At 38.8% G+C, this 14,139-nt stretch overlaps 1 protein-coding gene across 3 annotated transcripts in view; it reads right to left on the reverse strand.

The window, feature by feature from the left end:
• RBKS (ribokinase) overlaps positions 1–14,139 on the reverse strand; it is a 104,923-nt gene that overhangs the window by 70,876 nt on the left and 19,908 nt on the right. The gene's annotated exons all lie outside the window — the stretch shown is intronic.

Raw genomic sequence — 14,139 nt, forward strand, 5'->3', positions numbered from 1 at the left:
GGATCAGGTGTTAGTCCTAGTCCATCCTGCATACCACACCATGTGCTCACTCAAAAAGAGCATCTATTAAAAAAAAATAAACCCTAAAGAGCTAAGTTATTTTAAAATGCTTATTATGGAAGATTTCAAACCTATAAAAATAGAGAAAGTAGCATATTGACTTCCCTTACCCTCATTCACCTATTATCCAGATTTAATAATTTAATAATTATCATATAGCCAATCTTGTTTGAGTCATACCTTCATCAAATTTTTCAACAGCCAAGAATTTTTACCATAATGCTATAACCTAATATTGACAGTATAAAGTGAGGCAAACATAATAAAAGGTTTGCTCCAGGGTATGATTTTCATATTTCATATTATTAAAGATGAAGGAAGGTGTGAAGAAACAAAATATTTGAAGGATGAAAGGAAATAATTAAAATGAAAGAAGAGTTCTGCGGAGTTCTTGGGGCAAGTGAAGAAAATGGGCTCAGGTGGCACAAACACTGGCTAGCTAGCCAAAAATAAGTGGGCCAAGGGCCAGAGGGAGCAGTTGAGAGGGTAGGTGTGACCAAAAAGGTTAATTAGCTTTAGATAGAAAAGAAAGGTCAAGAGAGAAGCTCACAATGGTAAGGCCACTGAGAACCTACACTGCTTTTGCAGGTTAGAAATTTATATTAATTTCCCATATAGGTTGTGATCTAGCTGAAGCCAGTATCTCATATTAGAACAGAGCAATGCCAATTCCTATAGGTCAGTTTGCAATGGGATGACTTATAACTGATGCTAAGAACACATGATTACTACAATAAAGACCAAGCTCAACCTGTTAACCTCTTTTATATATCTCTAAAAGTGTCAATAAATTGAGCTGAACTGCTCCATTCCCTAACAGTACACTGTCAAATATGGTTGAGATTCAAAAGAGCCTCATCAATAATTTGAAAACATCCCACTCCTCCCCTTTAAATTCTATTTTTATCTTGGATTCTAAATGCATTTATAGTACTGATGAAAAAAAATATACATCTAGAAGGTTCACTTCTGAAAAAGGTACTCAATCAAGAGAAAAATGGTTTTAATGTAATGTTATTATCCTGTCATTTAATTTAGCAATGACAGTGATGATGAGATTTTGATTTGCATTAGAAATCTTAAACATTTAGGATTCTGTTATGAACAGGCAATGATGAGTAATCTGTGTGATTGAGTAACTATGTGAATTCTTGGCTTATTGATGCTGCTACAAACAACACTCATAGCAACCTTAAAAAGAAAAAATATCCCATGTGGCTAAAAACAGGCCAAATAACTTGATTAGTAAGACTGTCACGAAAGAAACTTATGATTTCCACTATATTTATACTTAGATCTGGGTCACAATTCACTGATTTGAATCAAGTGTAATTTTTATTATTGACTGTGAGAATTCATTTTAGAAAATCACCAGATTATTACTGGGATGTATACGTATGTGGTGGAAGGGCAAAATCATGGGCTCAGTAGGTGTGTTTGATGTGGGAGCAGATGGCTGGGATTTAAACTCATTTCTAAACAACATATATTAACATGAGCACTCTATTAATTCAGTGATCACTGAAATTCTTTACTCCTTTTGTATTTTACTAATTTCTCCTCTTTTTCTTCTGTATCCTTCCCCTCTCTTGTCTCTTTCTTCCCTCATCTGTAGACTTTCCCTGCATGAAGACAGGGACCAACTCTGTCATGTTCTCCATTTTTATGCACTGTGTCTGTCACATGACATAAGGTTAACAGATACTTGCTGACTGAACACGTTTTCGTAAGAGTCTCCCTTTGTCTCTCTCTTTTTTTCAAAACGGAATCTCTCTCTGTTGCCCCGGCTGGGGTACAGTGGCACGATCTCGGCTCATTGCAACCTCCACCTCCTGGGTTCAAGGGATTCTCTTGCCTTAGCCTCCTAAGTAGCTGGGATTACAGGGATGCGCCACCACGCCAGGCTAATTTTTGCATCTTTGGTAGAGACAGGGTTTCACCATGTTGGCCAGGCTGGTCTCGAACTTCTGACCTCAAGTGATCTGCCTGCCTTAGTCTCCCTAAGTGCTAGGATTACACGGATGAGCCACCATGCCCAGCCTCCCTTTGTCTCTTTTCTGTGTCTCCCCATATAGCATCTATTCCTGTTCTGAAATGAGGATGTGGAGGTGTTGATTAGAGAAAGAGGGGAGATTGGCAGGGATGACCGGGCAATTGTCTGACAATGACAACTCCATATTTTACCAGATCTTGCCCACTGCATTCCCAGTATCAGCAGCATTCCTTTTCCACAAGCAAGAACTGTAACTAGAAGTCATATATGCCTTCATTCATGCACTAATTCAACTAATGTTCATCATTGTTTCCTGATGTACTTCCTATAAGGCAAAACCAACTTGTTAACCTAACCCTGATGCAAGTAATACATAAGTGAAGAAAATATGTCACAGAATAAGGAGATCAGTATGTTTGATTCTTTCTTTTCTTTTCTTTTTTTTTTTTTTTTGAGGTGGAGTCTCACACTGTCTCCCAGGCTGGCGTGCAGTGGCATCAACTCGGCTCACTGCAACCTCTGTCTCCTTGGTTCAAGTGATTCCCCGACCTCAGCCTCCTGAGTAGCTGGGATTACAGGTATCTACCACCACACTCAGCTAATTTTTTTTTGTATTTTTAGTAGAGACAGGGTTTCACCATATTGGCCAGGCTGGTCTTAAACTCCTGATTCAGCTGCCTCGGCCTCCCAAAGTGTTGGGATTACAGGTATGAGCCACTGCGCCTGGTCTGATTCTCTCTCTCTCTCTCTTTTTTTTTTTTTTTTTTTTTTTTCAGACAGGGTCTGCTCCATTGTTGAGGCTGAAGGGCAACACAAAGATGGTTCATTGCAGCCTTAACTTCCTAGGCTCAGATGAACATCCCACGTCAGTCTCCCAGGTAGCTGGGACCACAGGTGTGCACTACCACCCTGGCTAATCTTTGGTATCTTTTTGTAGAGATAGGTTTTTGCCATGTTGCCCAGGATGATCTTGAACTTCTGGGCTCAGGTGATCCTCCCACCTTGGCCTCCCAAAGAGTAGGGATTGCATGCGGGAGCCACTGTGCCTGGCTGACTTATGTTTTTTAAAAGGAAAAAGATGTATGTATATGTTCTCTCATGACATGTACATGCATAACAGGTGAAAAGCAAATGACAGGTATTCACAAAGAAGGGTGGGAAGTAAAAGTTCGTATTTTACTTTATATTCTTATGCATGTAAATAGACACAAGAATAATTTAGTGTATCGTGTGTGTCCTACTTTAGATTCATGTGGCCTCTCTGCCTCATTTACTAGACACCAGTTCTTCATGAGTACCAGCTGGCTTCTTGCAGGTGTCACCTAACAAGAGTCTTACTCAATGCTGCTCTTGTCCCACACCTGGGCTTCTGTCTCCTCAGGCTGTCCTGAAGGACTGAGCAGCAGGTGGCCAACTTGACAATGTCAAGTTGCATAGGCTCTTCCTTCTTCCCCGTCCCCTGCTTTTGACTCCTGGATTATAGTGCTAACCAAGTAAGTGCATTTAAGCCTCTGTCTTACACTCTGGTTTCTGTTAAGCCCAGACTAAGACAGTTTATGGCTGATTTATTTTTATTTTTAAAGTAAATAAACTGAAGAGTGGAGGGAGCAACTAGAAAGTTAGTTACAAACAGGCAGCATTATTTCTGAATTATAAATCCTAATTTACTTTGAATTAGACTCTCCTATCTTTCTTATTGAAATCATGAAATTATGTTCAGGTTCAAGAAAGCACCTGCACAAAGCACCATCTCCTGGGATGAAAGCATTACTATGATTTGTTCTAATTAAAGAAAAAAAAAAAGAGGTTTAGCAGAGTGTCAAAGACAGAATAATTGAATTCCTAAAATTAAAAAGGAAACAGTATTAGTAGAAATACATTGTTATACCATTTAAAGGTAAAAATAGTGTAAATTTCTGAATGAGGGAGAAAACCTGAACAGAGAAAACCATGCCTAAGAAATATATTTGAATTTAAAACAAATTCATAGCTTTAAAAATGCTACAATGCCTTTGTTAGAACTGAAAGGAACAGTGATAAATGTTCATACATGGCCCCAGTCTTCCCTGCCATGAGAGGCCACGTGGTTACAGCCCGGGTGTGTCAGGCAGGAGGCCTGAGCCTTACTGATTGTATTACTTTTGACAGCTTTTCCCTCTTTGAACCAGCTGCTTCTCTTGCAAAACAGGTTTAATAATACTTGTCAACTCCTTAAATGCCTGGGTTTTGTGCTCTGAGTTAATTCTCTGACAGGTGTTACCAGAACAACTGATCAATTGCTTTCAACTTCTTGACAATGATGTGGTTTTTACAGATTCTCAGAGATTATTCAAACCAAAGGAAGGAATGACCCGGTGATATGGGGATGAGAAGTCTTTCAACCAGAGATCACACTAATATTGACTTCAGCCAAAAGTCACCAGATGTGTTGCTTTTTGGCTTTTGCATTGATCTTTTCTCCCTTTGGCTGCAAGCTTTTGACAACAGAAGACTCTATAATAGGAGATTGTACTATTATTATCCAATTAAAATTCATTACCCTAATTTATTATGCTTACTGCCTGTATTCTTCAACCATATCTGTTCTTCTCAGCATTTGTATACGCCACATTTAAAAGGCTGAGAGTAATTTCAAAATCAAGTTAGTGACATCTATTTCTACCTCTGTAAAAAAAAACCTCCCAACTAAAAACTCATTCTATGTTCCCTAACCCTCCATTTGCAGACATGTTATTTATTTAAGGTAATGAAACATAAATAATGCTTTATATAGTTTTTAACTGATTTTAATTTCTAACCCGTATCTTTTTTTAAGAGACAGTGTCTTGCTCTGTTTCCCAGGCTGAAGTGTAGTGGTATAATCACAGCTCACTGTAACCTCGAACTCCTGGGCTCAAGTGATCCTCCTGCCTCAGCCTTCCTATTAGCTGGGACTATGGGGGCACATAACCATGCCCAACTATTTTTTTTTTTTTTTGTAGAAATGGGGTTTTGTTATGTTGCCCAGGCTACTCTTGAACTCCTGGCCTTAAGCAATCCTTCCACCTTGGCCTCCCAAAGCACTGGGATTACAGGCGTTCACTCGTATCTTTTCCTAGCTAAAATGTCCATAACTAAAATGTTATTCTGTCTGAAGAGGCAGCGACTCTGGAATTTGTAGAGTGGACAAACAACACTCTAGCCAGAAGTGACCAGACTTTCAGAGTGTCATAACCTTGACCTCTATTTATTTAAAATTTACTTATGTGTGAAAAAGTGTACTAGGTAATGAGAGAGACAGTAAAGATTAGTACATTATGGTCTTCTCCCATGTTACAGTCTTACAGGGCTGACTTCATCCATAACTCTGCTCAAATGTTATCTCTTTAGAGAGGACTTCCCAGACCACCTTATAGGAGACACTCTCTTCTTCATATATACATACATATGTATGTATATATGCCTCCAGGGTTCAGCAATTTTCCTGCCTCAGCCTCCTGACTAGCTGGGACAACAGGTGCATGCCACCATACTTGGCTGATTTTTTTGTATTTTAGTAGAGACAGAGTTTTGCCGTGTTGCCCAGGCTGGTCTTGAACTCCTGAGCTCAGGCAATCCGCCTGCCTTGGCCTCCCAAAGTGCCAGGATTACAGGTGTGAGCCACTATGCCCAGCCTCTTGATATAATTTTTAAGTATTCACTCATTCATTCTGAACCCGCCCCCGCAAGTTTTTGAATCAGAGACAGCATTTAAATACTTTAAATGCTTTATACTTTAGTTCTCCATGTCCCAAACCCCCACGAGTTTACACGATAAGAATAACTCTCCAATAATGAATTTTGGAGCCTATATAGGACATCTTAGAGCTGCTGCTCCTTCTTCCCTCTGTGGCGGGGGGAAAAAGCTGGGTACATCACCTGCACAAGACCTTCTGACCTTTGCTTTGTAAACAAATCCTCTCTGGGAGAGAAGGGGAGGGTCTCTAAGTTTACAACCCCTAGAATGAAAACAAATGATCTTGGGGAGAAGTCTCTGAATCTCTCCAAAGGCCTTTAACTTCCAAGGCTTGTTTGCCATTCAAACATTCTTTAATATGGTGCCAGAAATCTTTGCTCAGAAAGTCCGGATCATGCAGAAACATGAAAACATTAATGAAGCATTGATTCCCAACAATTTTCTTCATAGCAATATCACTACCTGACATTACGCTACTCATTTCCTTCCTCTTTTCCTACCTTCTTTTGGGTTAACTGTATTCCATTTCAATTCCCACCCCCCACTCCTTTTTTTTTTTTTTTTTTTGATAGAGACAAATCGCAGTAAGTCGCCCAGGGCTGGTCTTGAAATCCTGCCCTAAAGTGAGCCTCCCACCTTAGCCTCTCAATGTGTTGGGATTAGAGACATAAACTACCAGGCCTCACAGATTTTTTTCCCTATTATTTTAAAAGTGATTGATCTAGGGTTTACAATATGCATCTTTAACCCATCACACTTTTTTCCCCAACATTACCATACTGATTTACTTAAAAATGTAATCTACTTTACATACTCTTCCATTTCCCCTTCCTAACCTTTGTGCTATTGTCACACATTTTACTTCCACATGATGTAAACCTCACAGTACTATGTTATTACTTTATTAATTTAAAATGTCAATTGCCTTTTAAAGAAATTAAGAAGTGAAAAAAGTCTTTGTGTTTACCCATATATTTACCATTTCTGGGGGTCTTCATCCCTTTGGATGGATCTGAGTTTCCATCCGGAATTATGTTGGTTCTAACTAAGGAACTTCTTTTAACATTTATTATAGTGTGAGTTTTCTGGTGGTAAATTCTTTTAACTTTTATACTCCTAAAAAGTCTTTAGGAAGTCTTTATCTTTCTCCTTTATATTAGAAAGATGTAGAATTTCATGTTGACAGTTTATTTTTCAAGCACTTTAAAGATTTCATTTTCTTCTGACTTGCATCATTTCTGACAAGAAGTCTGCAATCAATCTTTGTTCTTCTATATGTAACGTGTGCCTTTTTTTCTTAACCTCTGGATGCTTTTAAGAGTTTCTGTTTATAACAGATTTGCAGGAATTTGATCACAATGTGCTCTGATGTGGTGTATATTGTGCTCATCCTGCTGGGTGTTCATGTTTGCATAGTTTGCATCAAATTCAAAAAATTCAGCCACTATTTCTTCAAATGTTTTTACTGCCTCTCTGCTTCTCTCTTCTTTTATTCTAAGACTCCAAGGACATATATGGTAGAATGTTCCACAGGTCACAGACACTCTGCATTTTTTGCCCTGTGCTTCAATTTGGACAATTTCTCTTAGTTTTTCAAGTTCACTTATCCTTTCTTCTGTAATGTTCACTCTACTATTAAGCTCATTCAGTGAATTTATTTCAGATACTGTATTTTTCATTTTTCAGACTTCTAATTTGGTTCATTTATATATCTTCCATTTTCTTGTGTTCATGTTTTTCTTTAAATCACTGAGCATATTTATAACCGATCTTTTAAAATCGCTTTCTGGCTTGGCCTGATTGCTCATGCCTGTAATCCTGGCACTTTAAGAGGCTGAGGTGGGAGGATTGTTTGAGCCCAAGTGTTTGAGACCAGCCTGGGCAACATAGTGAGACCATGTCTCTACAAATAATTTAAAAATTAGCTGGGTGTTGTGGCGTGCACCTGTGGTGCCAGCTACTCAGGGGGCTGAGGTAGGAGGATTGCTTGTGCCTAGGAGGTTGAGGCTGCAGTGAGCTCTGAATGCATCACTGTACTCCAGCCTGAGTGAGAGAGTAAGTGTCTCAAAAAAAAAAAAATGCCTTTTGTTAATTCCAACATCCCTGTTTTTCTGTGTTTATTTTGACTGGTTTTCTCCCTGCTATTGGTTATAAATCACATTTTCCAGATTCTTTCCATGTCTAGTGATCTTCGGATGCTCATGACTCCAACATGGGCAGAAGTAAATATTTTCAAATGAATGGTCTACAGCTTAAAAGACATTTATATAGAAAGTTGAGATGACAGATGCCTAGGTACATAATAAATTATACAATGGGGTGAGAGTAGGGCAAAAATGTTATGTATTACTGAAGCCTGAGGGAAAAAAGTAAGCCAGTTATTAAATTTCCAAACTGGAAATGAAGTTATGTAATGGGAGTCTTTATAAACCTAGTTGGGAATATGGTCAGAATAATGGGATAAAAAGGGCACATCGTTTTTTTTCTTCCAGTATGGTGTGGAGGACTGAGTATACAAGGTGCTGGGAGAGGCTTATCACTCAAAATATTAAACATACACATAAAAATTAAAATACCACCTAAGCTCACCAAATCTTTTTGGATAATTATATATATACCTCTTTACTCCAGCTGAGAACAGTCCTGGAGGAAGAATAAAGGTTGGATAGGGAGGTGGGGAATGAGCTAATTTTGGAATTAGAGATTGTAAGAGGTGAGGGCAGGCAAAATGTATACATATGTATAGGGGATTAGGAAGTGAGGATTTGACAACTATTGCCATTTTGGATGGCAAAAGGTATGTGTACAAGAACTGGAAACTGGGAAAATCAGAATGCTGAAAAACAGCAGAAAGGGTTTGGTGGGACAAAGGCATTTGTCAAAAGTTCCCGATGAATTGCTTTTAAATTCACTGAAGACAAGAAAAGCATGAATTTGTAAAATAATAAAAATGACAGTGACAAATAACTGCAAAACCAATATTTTACTTTCTATCTTGCCAATTAATTATAGTAAATTTTTAATTCCAAAATGACTTCTGTCACTACATTACAATTATCTGGGTTACATCTCTTTGCCATCTGCTGGTGTAGTTTAAAGAAATAAAAACAGATTTTAATTTTATCCTAAGCAAAATATAATTAGAAGAATAAATCAGCATAAGAAAAAATAATCTGGAAGCAATTATTAAATTTTAATTTATCTTCTATTTTTGGTGATCATGTATAATCAAGAACTCATTATGTTATATTTGAGCTTAACAATCTATTTGTTAAGATGAGCTAGGGTAGGCATTATCATCGTCTGTTTAAGGGAGAAAGTGAGAATTCAAGAAGTATTGGCTTATCAAAGAAAACACATAGCTGTTAGGGGCTGAGCTAATTTTTAATTCAGCTCTTCTGACTCTATTGCTATAGTTTTTAACCACAATATGCTACCTTCTTTGGCAATTGGTATTCTTTCGATTTTGACTATAATGTTGGATTTTCAATACATAAAACACACAAATAGGTATTGAACAGTGATTTATATAAGAGCACAAGAAACAAAAATTCTATACTAACAACGACCTGTATTTCATCCCTTTCCACCACTTCTTGTTCTGACTGTCTAGGTGAAGTTAAAGAGGTGATTTTAAAGAGGAAAGAATTGTGGCTTTCCCAGTGGTCTCTTGACAGTGTTCGTTCTTTTTTTTTTTTGAGGCGGAGTTTCACTCTGTTACCCAGGCTGGAGTGCAATGGCACGATCTCGGCTCACCGCAACCTCCGCCTCCTGGGTTCAGGCAATTCTCCTGCCTCAGCCTCCTGAGTAGCTGGGATTATAGGCACGTGCCACCATGCCCAGCTAATTTTTTGTATTTTTAGTAGAGACGGGGTTTCACCATGTTGACCAGGATGGTCTCGATCTCTTGACCTCGTGATCCACCTGCCTCGGCCTCCCAAAGTGCTGGGATTACAGGCTTGAGCCACTGTGCCCGGCCCCCCAACCTTTTTTTTTAAAGATGGGGTTTCACCGTATTGGTCAGGCTGGTCTCAAGCTCCTAACCTCAGGTGATCTGCCTGCCTCAGTCTCCCAAAGTGCTGGGATCACAGGCATGAGACACCGCGCCTGGCCACAGTGTTCATTCTTACAATCTTACTTGTATTTCAAATATCTTTGCATAGCCTATTCTTTATGCCTGAAAGTTCTTTCTTTTGCTTCTCAGCTGAGCTAATCCATTAAAATCCTTTAAAATTCAACTTAGACAATCATCTCCTTTGATGGTCCTAATATAGTTAGTTCATTTGAAATAACTAATACATTAGCAATGGCAGATATTTCTAGAGTACTTATCATATGATAAATACTGCACTAAACACTTTATAACTATCATTCACTTAATCATTACAATAACCCCATGAGAAAGTTATTATTATTTTCATCCTATTTCACAGAGAAGGAGAATGAAAATTAGAGAGATTACAAAACATATCCATGTTCACCTAGTAGAAGATGGCAGAGCCAGGATTTAAAGCAGGGATGATCTGACTCCAAAACTTACAAGATATCATCCAGAAATGTACCTAAAGCCCCTTGGAACTATTTATATTTTAGGATTTTATAATTTATTGTGTAATTTTTATTTAATAGCAATTATACTTCTGAAGAACACTGATGTTCTTCAAGCTGAACCAAGATGCTGATATGGAAAGGCCAAATAATGGTGCTCCTTTCCTATTTAATTCAGAAGGAATTAAGTGAATGGACACAATGTTACCAAATTTAACTTTTCTTCTTAAACCACTGAGTGCACTACCCTATTTGTAACCTATAGTCTAATAGAGGAGAGCATAAAATTTCATATGAAGTATGAATATAGCTAACTTAATGTTCTGTGGTATTTCACAAAAAGTATGACTTACTTGTGCTCTACAGCAGTGGTCCCCAACCTTTTTGGCACCAGGGACCAGTTTTGTGGAAGACAATTTTTCCATGGACCGGGTGGTGGCAGGGGATGGTTTCGGGATGACTCAAGCACATTACATTTATTGTGCATTTTATTTCTGTTATTATTATACTGTAATATATACTGAAATAATTACATAACTCACCATAATGCAGAATCAGTGGGAGCCCTGAGCTTGTTTTCCTGCAACTAGACAGTCCCATCTGGGGGTGATGGGAGACAGTGATAGCTGAAGTGTGCTGCTGATATCCAGTCTACTCCATAATCTCGTTTTGGTTGCAGTTACTACAGAAAGCCCTGCTTCACAATGATAGGATGCTGGAAATGGAAGCAGGCTTTTCAGTGCTTTGGAGGCAATCTCCGGATATTCTGACTTGACTTTTTTTTTTTTTTTTTTTTTTTTTTTTTTTTTATAAAGAAGAGGAAGAAAGAGAAAGAGGAAGAGGGAGAGAGGATGGGGGTATTGCTCCATTGCCCAGGCTAGAATGCAGTCCAAATATGGGTATGCCTACAATTGTCCTCAATAATGGTGACATGAAAGAAAATGAGGGAAGAGAACAACAAACAAGGAGCCAACGAAGATTTCATCTAAACCTCTAAATTGATATGATGTGGTACTGATGAGAGTGTATATTTTGTATATTTAAAGTGGAGAGTTCTATAAATGTTAATTACATTTACTTGTTCCAGATCTGAGTTCAAGACCTGAATATCGTTGTTAATTTTCTGTCTCATTGATCTGTCTAATATTAATGTTGAAGTCTCCCACTATTATTATGTGGGAGTCTAAGTCTCTTTATAAGTCCTGTATGTCTAGGTATTCCTGTATTGGGTGCGTATATATTTAGGATCTTTAGCTCTTCTTGTTGTTGCATTGATCCTTTTTTCATTATATAATGTCCTTCTTTGCTTCTTTTGATCTTTGTTGCTTAATTGTAACTTCTATTTTTTATTTATTTATTTTAGCTCTCTGTTTGGTTGGTAAATCTTTCTCCATCCCTTGTTTAGAGTCTTTGTGTATCCTTGAATGTGAGATGGATCTGGATGCAGCATACTGATAGGTTTTAGTTTTTTATTCAAATTGCCTGTCTTTGGATTGGGGGATTTAGTCAATTTAAATTTGGAATTAATAATAATATATGTGAGTTTAATACTGTCATTAGCTGGCTATTTTGTCCATTAGTTGATATAAATTCTTCATTATATTGATGCTCTTTTTGATAATTTTTTTAGAAAGGCTGATACTGTTTGTTCCTTTCATATGTGTAGTGGTTCTTTCAGAAGCTCTTGCAAAGCAGGCCTGGTGGTGATGAAATCTCTGAGTGCTTGCTTATTCACAAAAAACTTTATTTTTCCTTCGCATGTGAAGCTTAGCTTGGCTGGATGTGATATTCTGGGTTGAAAGTTCTTTTCTTTAAGGATGTTGAATATTGGCCCCCACTCTCTTCTGGCTTGTAGGGTTTCTGCTGAGAGATCTGCTGTGAGTCTGATAGGCTTCCCTTTGTGGGTAACCTGACCTTTCTCTCTGGCTGCCCTTAGTATTTTCTCCTTCATTTCAACCCTGGTGAATCTGACGATTATGTGCCTTGGAGTTGCTCTTCTTAAGGAATATCTCTGTGGTATTCTCTGTATTACCTGGAGTTGAATATTATCCTGCCTTACTAGGCTGGGAAAATTTTCCTGAATAATGTCCTGAAGCGTATTTTCCAGCTTGGATTCATTCTCTTCGTCACATTCAGGTACACCTATCAAGCGTAGATTAGGTCTTTTCACATAGTCCCATATTTCTTGGAGACTTTGCTCGTTCCTTTTTATCCTTTTTTCTCTCGTCTGGTCTTCTTGTTTTATTTCAATGAGTTGATCTTCGACCTCTGATATCCTTTCTTCTGCTTGATCAATTCGGCTGTTAAAACTTGTGCATACTTCACGTAGTTCTCGTATTGTGTTTTTCAGCTCCATCAATTCACTTATTTTCCTCTCTAAATTTTGTATTCTTGTTGACATTTCGTCAAACCTTTTTTCAAAGTTCTTAGTTTCTTTAGATTGTGTTATAACAAGTTCTTTTAATTCACTGAAGTTTCTTATTATCCACGTTTTGAAGCCTGCTTCTGTAATTGGAACCCACTCGTTCTCCATCAAGCCTTGTTTCGTTGCTGATGAGGAATTGGGATCCCCTGCTGAGGAAGAGGCGTTCTGATCTTGGGTATTCTCAGCCTTTTTTGACCGTTTTCTTCCCTTCGTTGTAGATTCATCCATCTGTAGTCTTTATAATCACCGTCTTTGTAATTGGGTTTCTGAGTGGACGTCCGACTTACTGATTCTCAGCGCCGAAATCTGAGCAACCCACTGCACCGACTAAATCAGCGGCGTTAAGATTGAGGGTGCTTTTCCAACTCTGCACCGAGAACCGACGCTCCGAGGCGCCGGCAAAACCGCCTCGCCGGTCACAAGAGTCGCGCTGGCGACCCGTGGGGCTCCTCCGCTGGGAATCTCCTGGTGCGTAAGCAACGAGAATTCATGTGAAGGTGTGGCGTCCTCTCCTTCTTTGCGCTTTCAGTGGGAGCTACAATCCCGAGCTGCTAGTTATCAGCCATCTTGGATCTCTCTCTCTGACTTGACTTTGATCCAGAACATATGAAGATTTGAAGCTGTTTCAACATACTTTTAAGGAAACCATCATTTGCGATCTCAAGCAGTTGGTCCTCTCCTAGCACGGACAAAAGGGATTCACCTTGGCTTATGCACAAATGGGTTGCAGATCCATTCCTTCCCAGTTTTGGGGGTCTTTTGTCATTGAGAAGTAATGCTCAAACTCTTCTGAAAGCTGAGATAGGTGATCATGTGCCAGCTGGGGGAAAGAAGGCCCTGGCTCAGTCTCTTTCAAAATCTCTGATAATGTTTGAAACATGTCAGAAATCCCAATGTTCGCTTGTCACCCCCGTAATTCCAGTTTGGCTTTGAATGCAGCCCCTTTATCTGTTGACTTGAACACAGTCATCATTTTCCCCTGAAGTGACAGATTGAGTTTGTTGAGCAGGTTGAATATGTCACACAAGTAAGCAAGTTTTGCAACCCATTCTGTGTCACTGAAGTGTGTTGCCAGTGCTGTTTTTCTAAAAGAAATCTCTGGTGTGGCTCTCATAGCTCAGAAACTCTGGCCAGTGATCTACCTTTAGACACCCATCTCACTTCTGTGCATAAGAGAAGACGTGTGTGCACTGTGCCCACCTCCTCACAGAGCTGTGCGAAGAGATGTGAGTTAAGGGCATGTACTTTAATGTGGTTGATAATTTTGATCACATCCTGCAAAATGCCGTTAAGTTCAGGTGACATTTTTTGGCTATCCAGCATTTCTCTATGGATGACACATGTATAGACTTGCATTCAGAAGCGACCTCTCTGATGTGAGTGGTGAAACCAGAAAGC

Source organism: Saimiri boliviensis, chromosome 1 (genome assembly GCF_048565385.1).
Source record: "Saimiri boliviensis isolate mSaiBol1 chromosome 1, mSaiBol1.pri, whole genome shotgun sequence".
Taxonomy (NCBI): Eukaryota; Metazoa; Chordata; class Mammalia; order Primates; family Cebidae; genus Saimiri; species Saimiri boliviensis.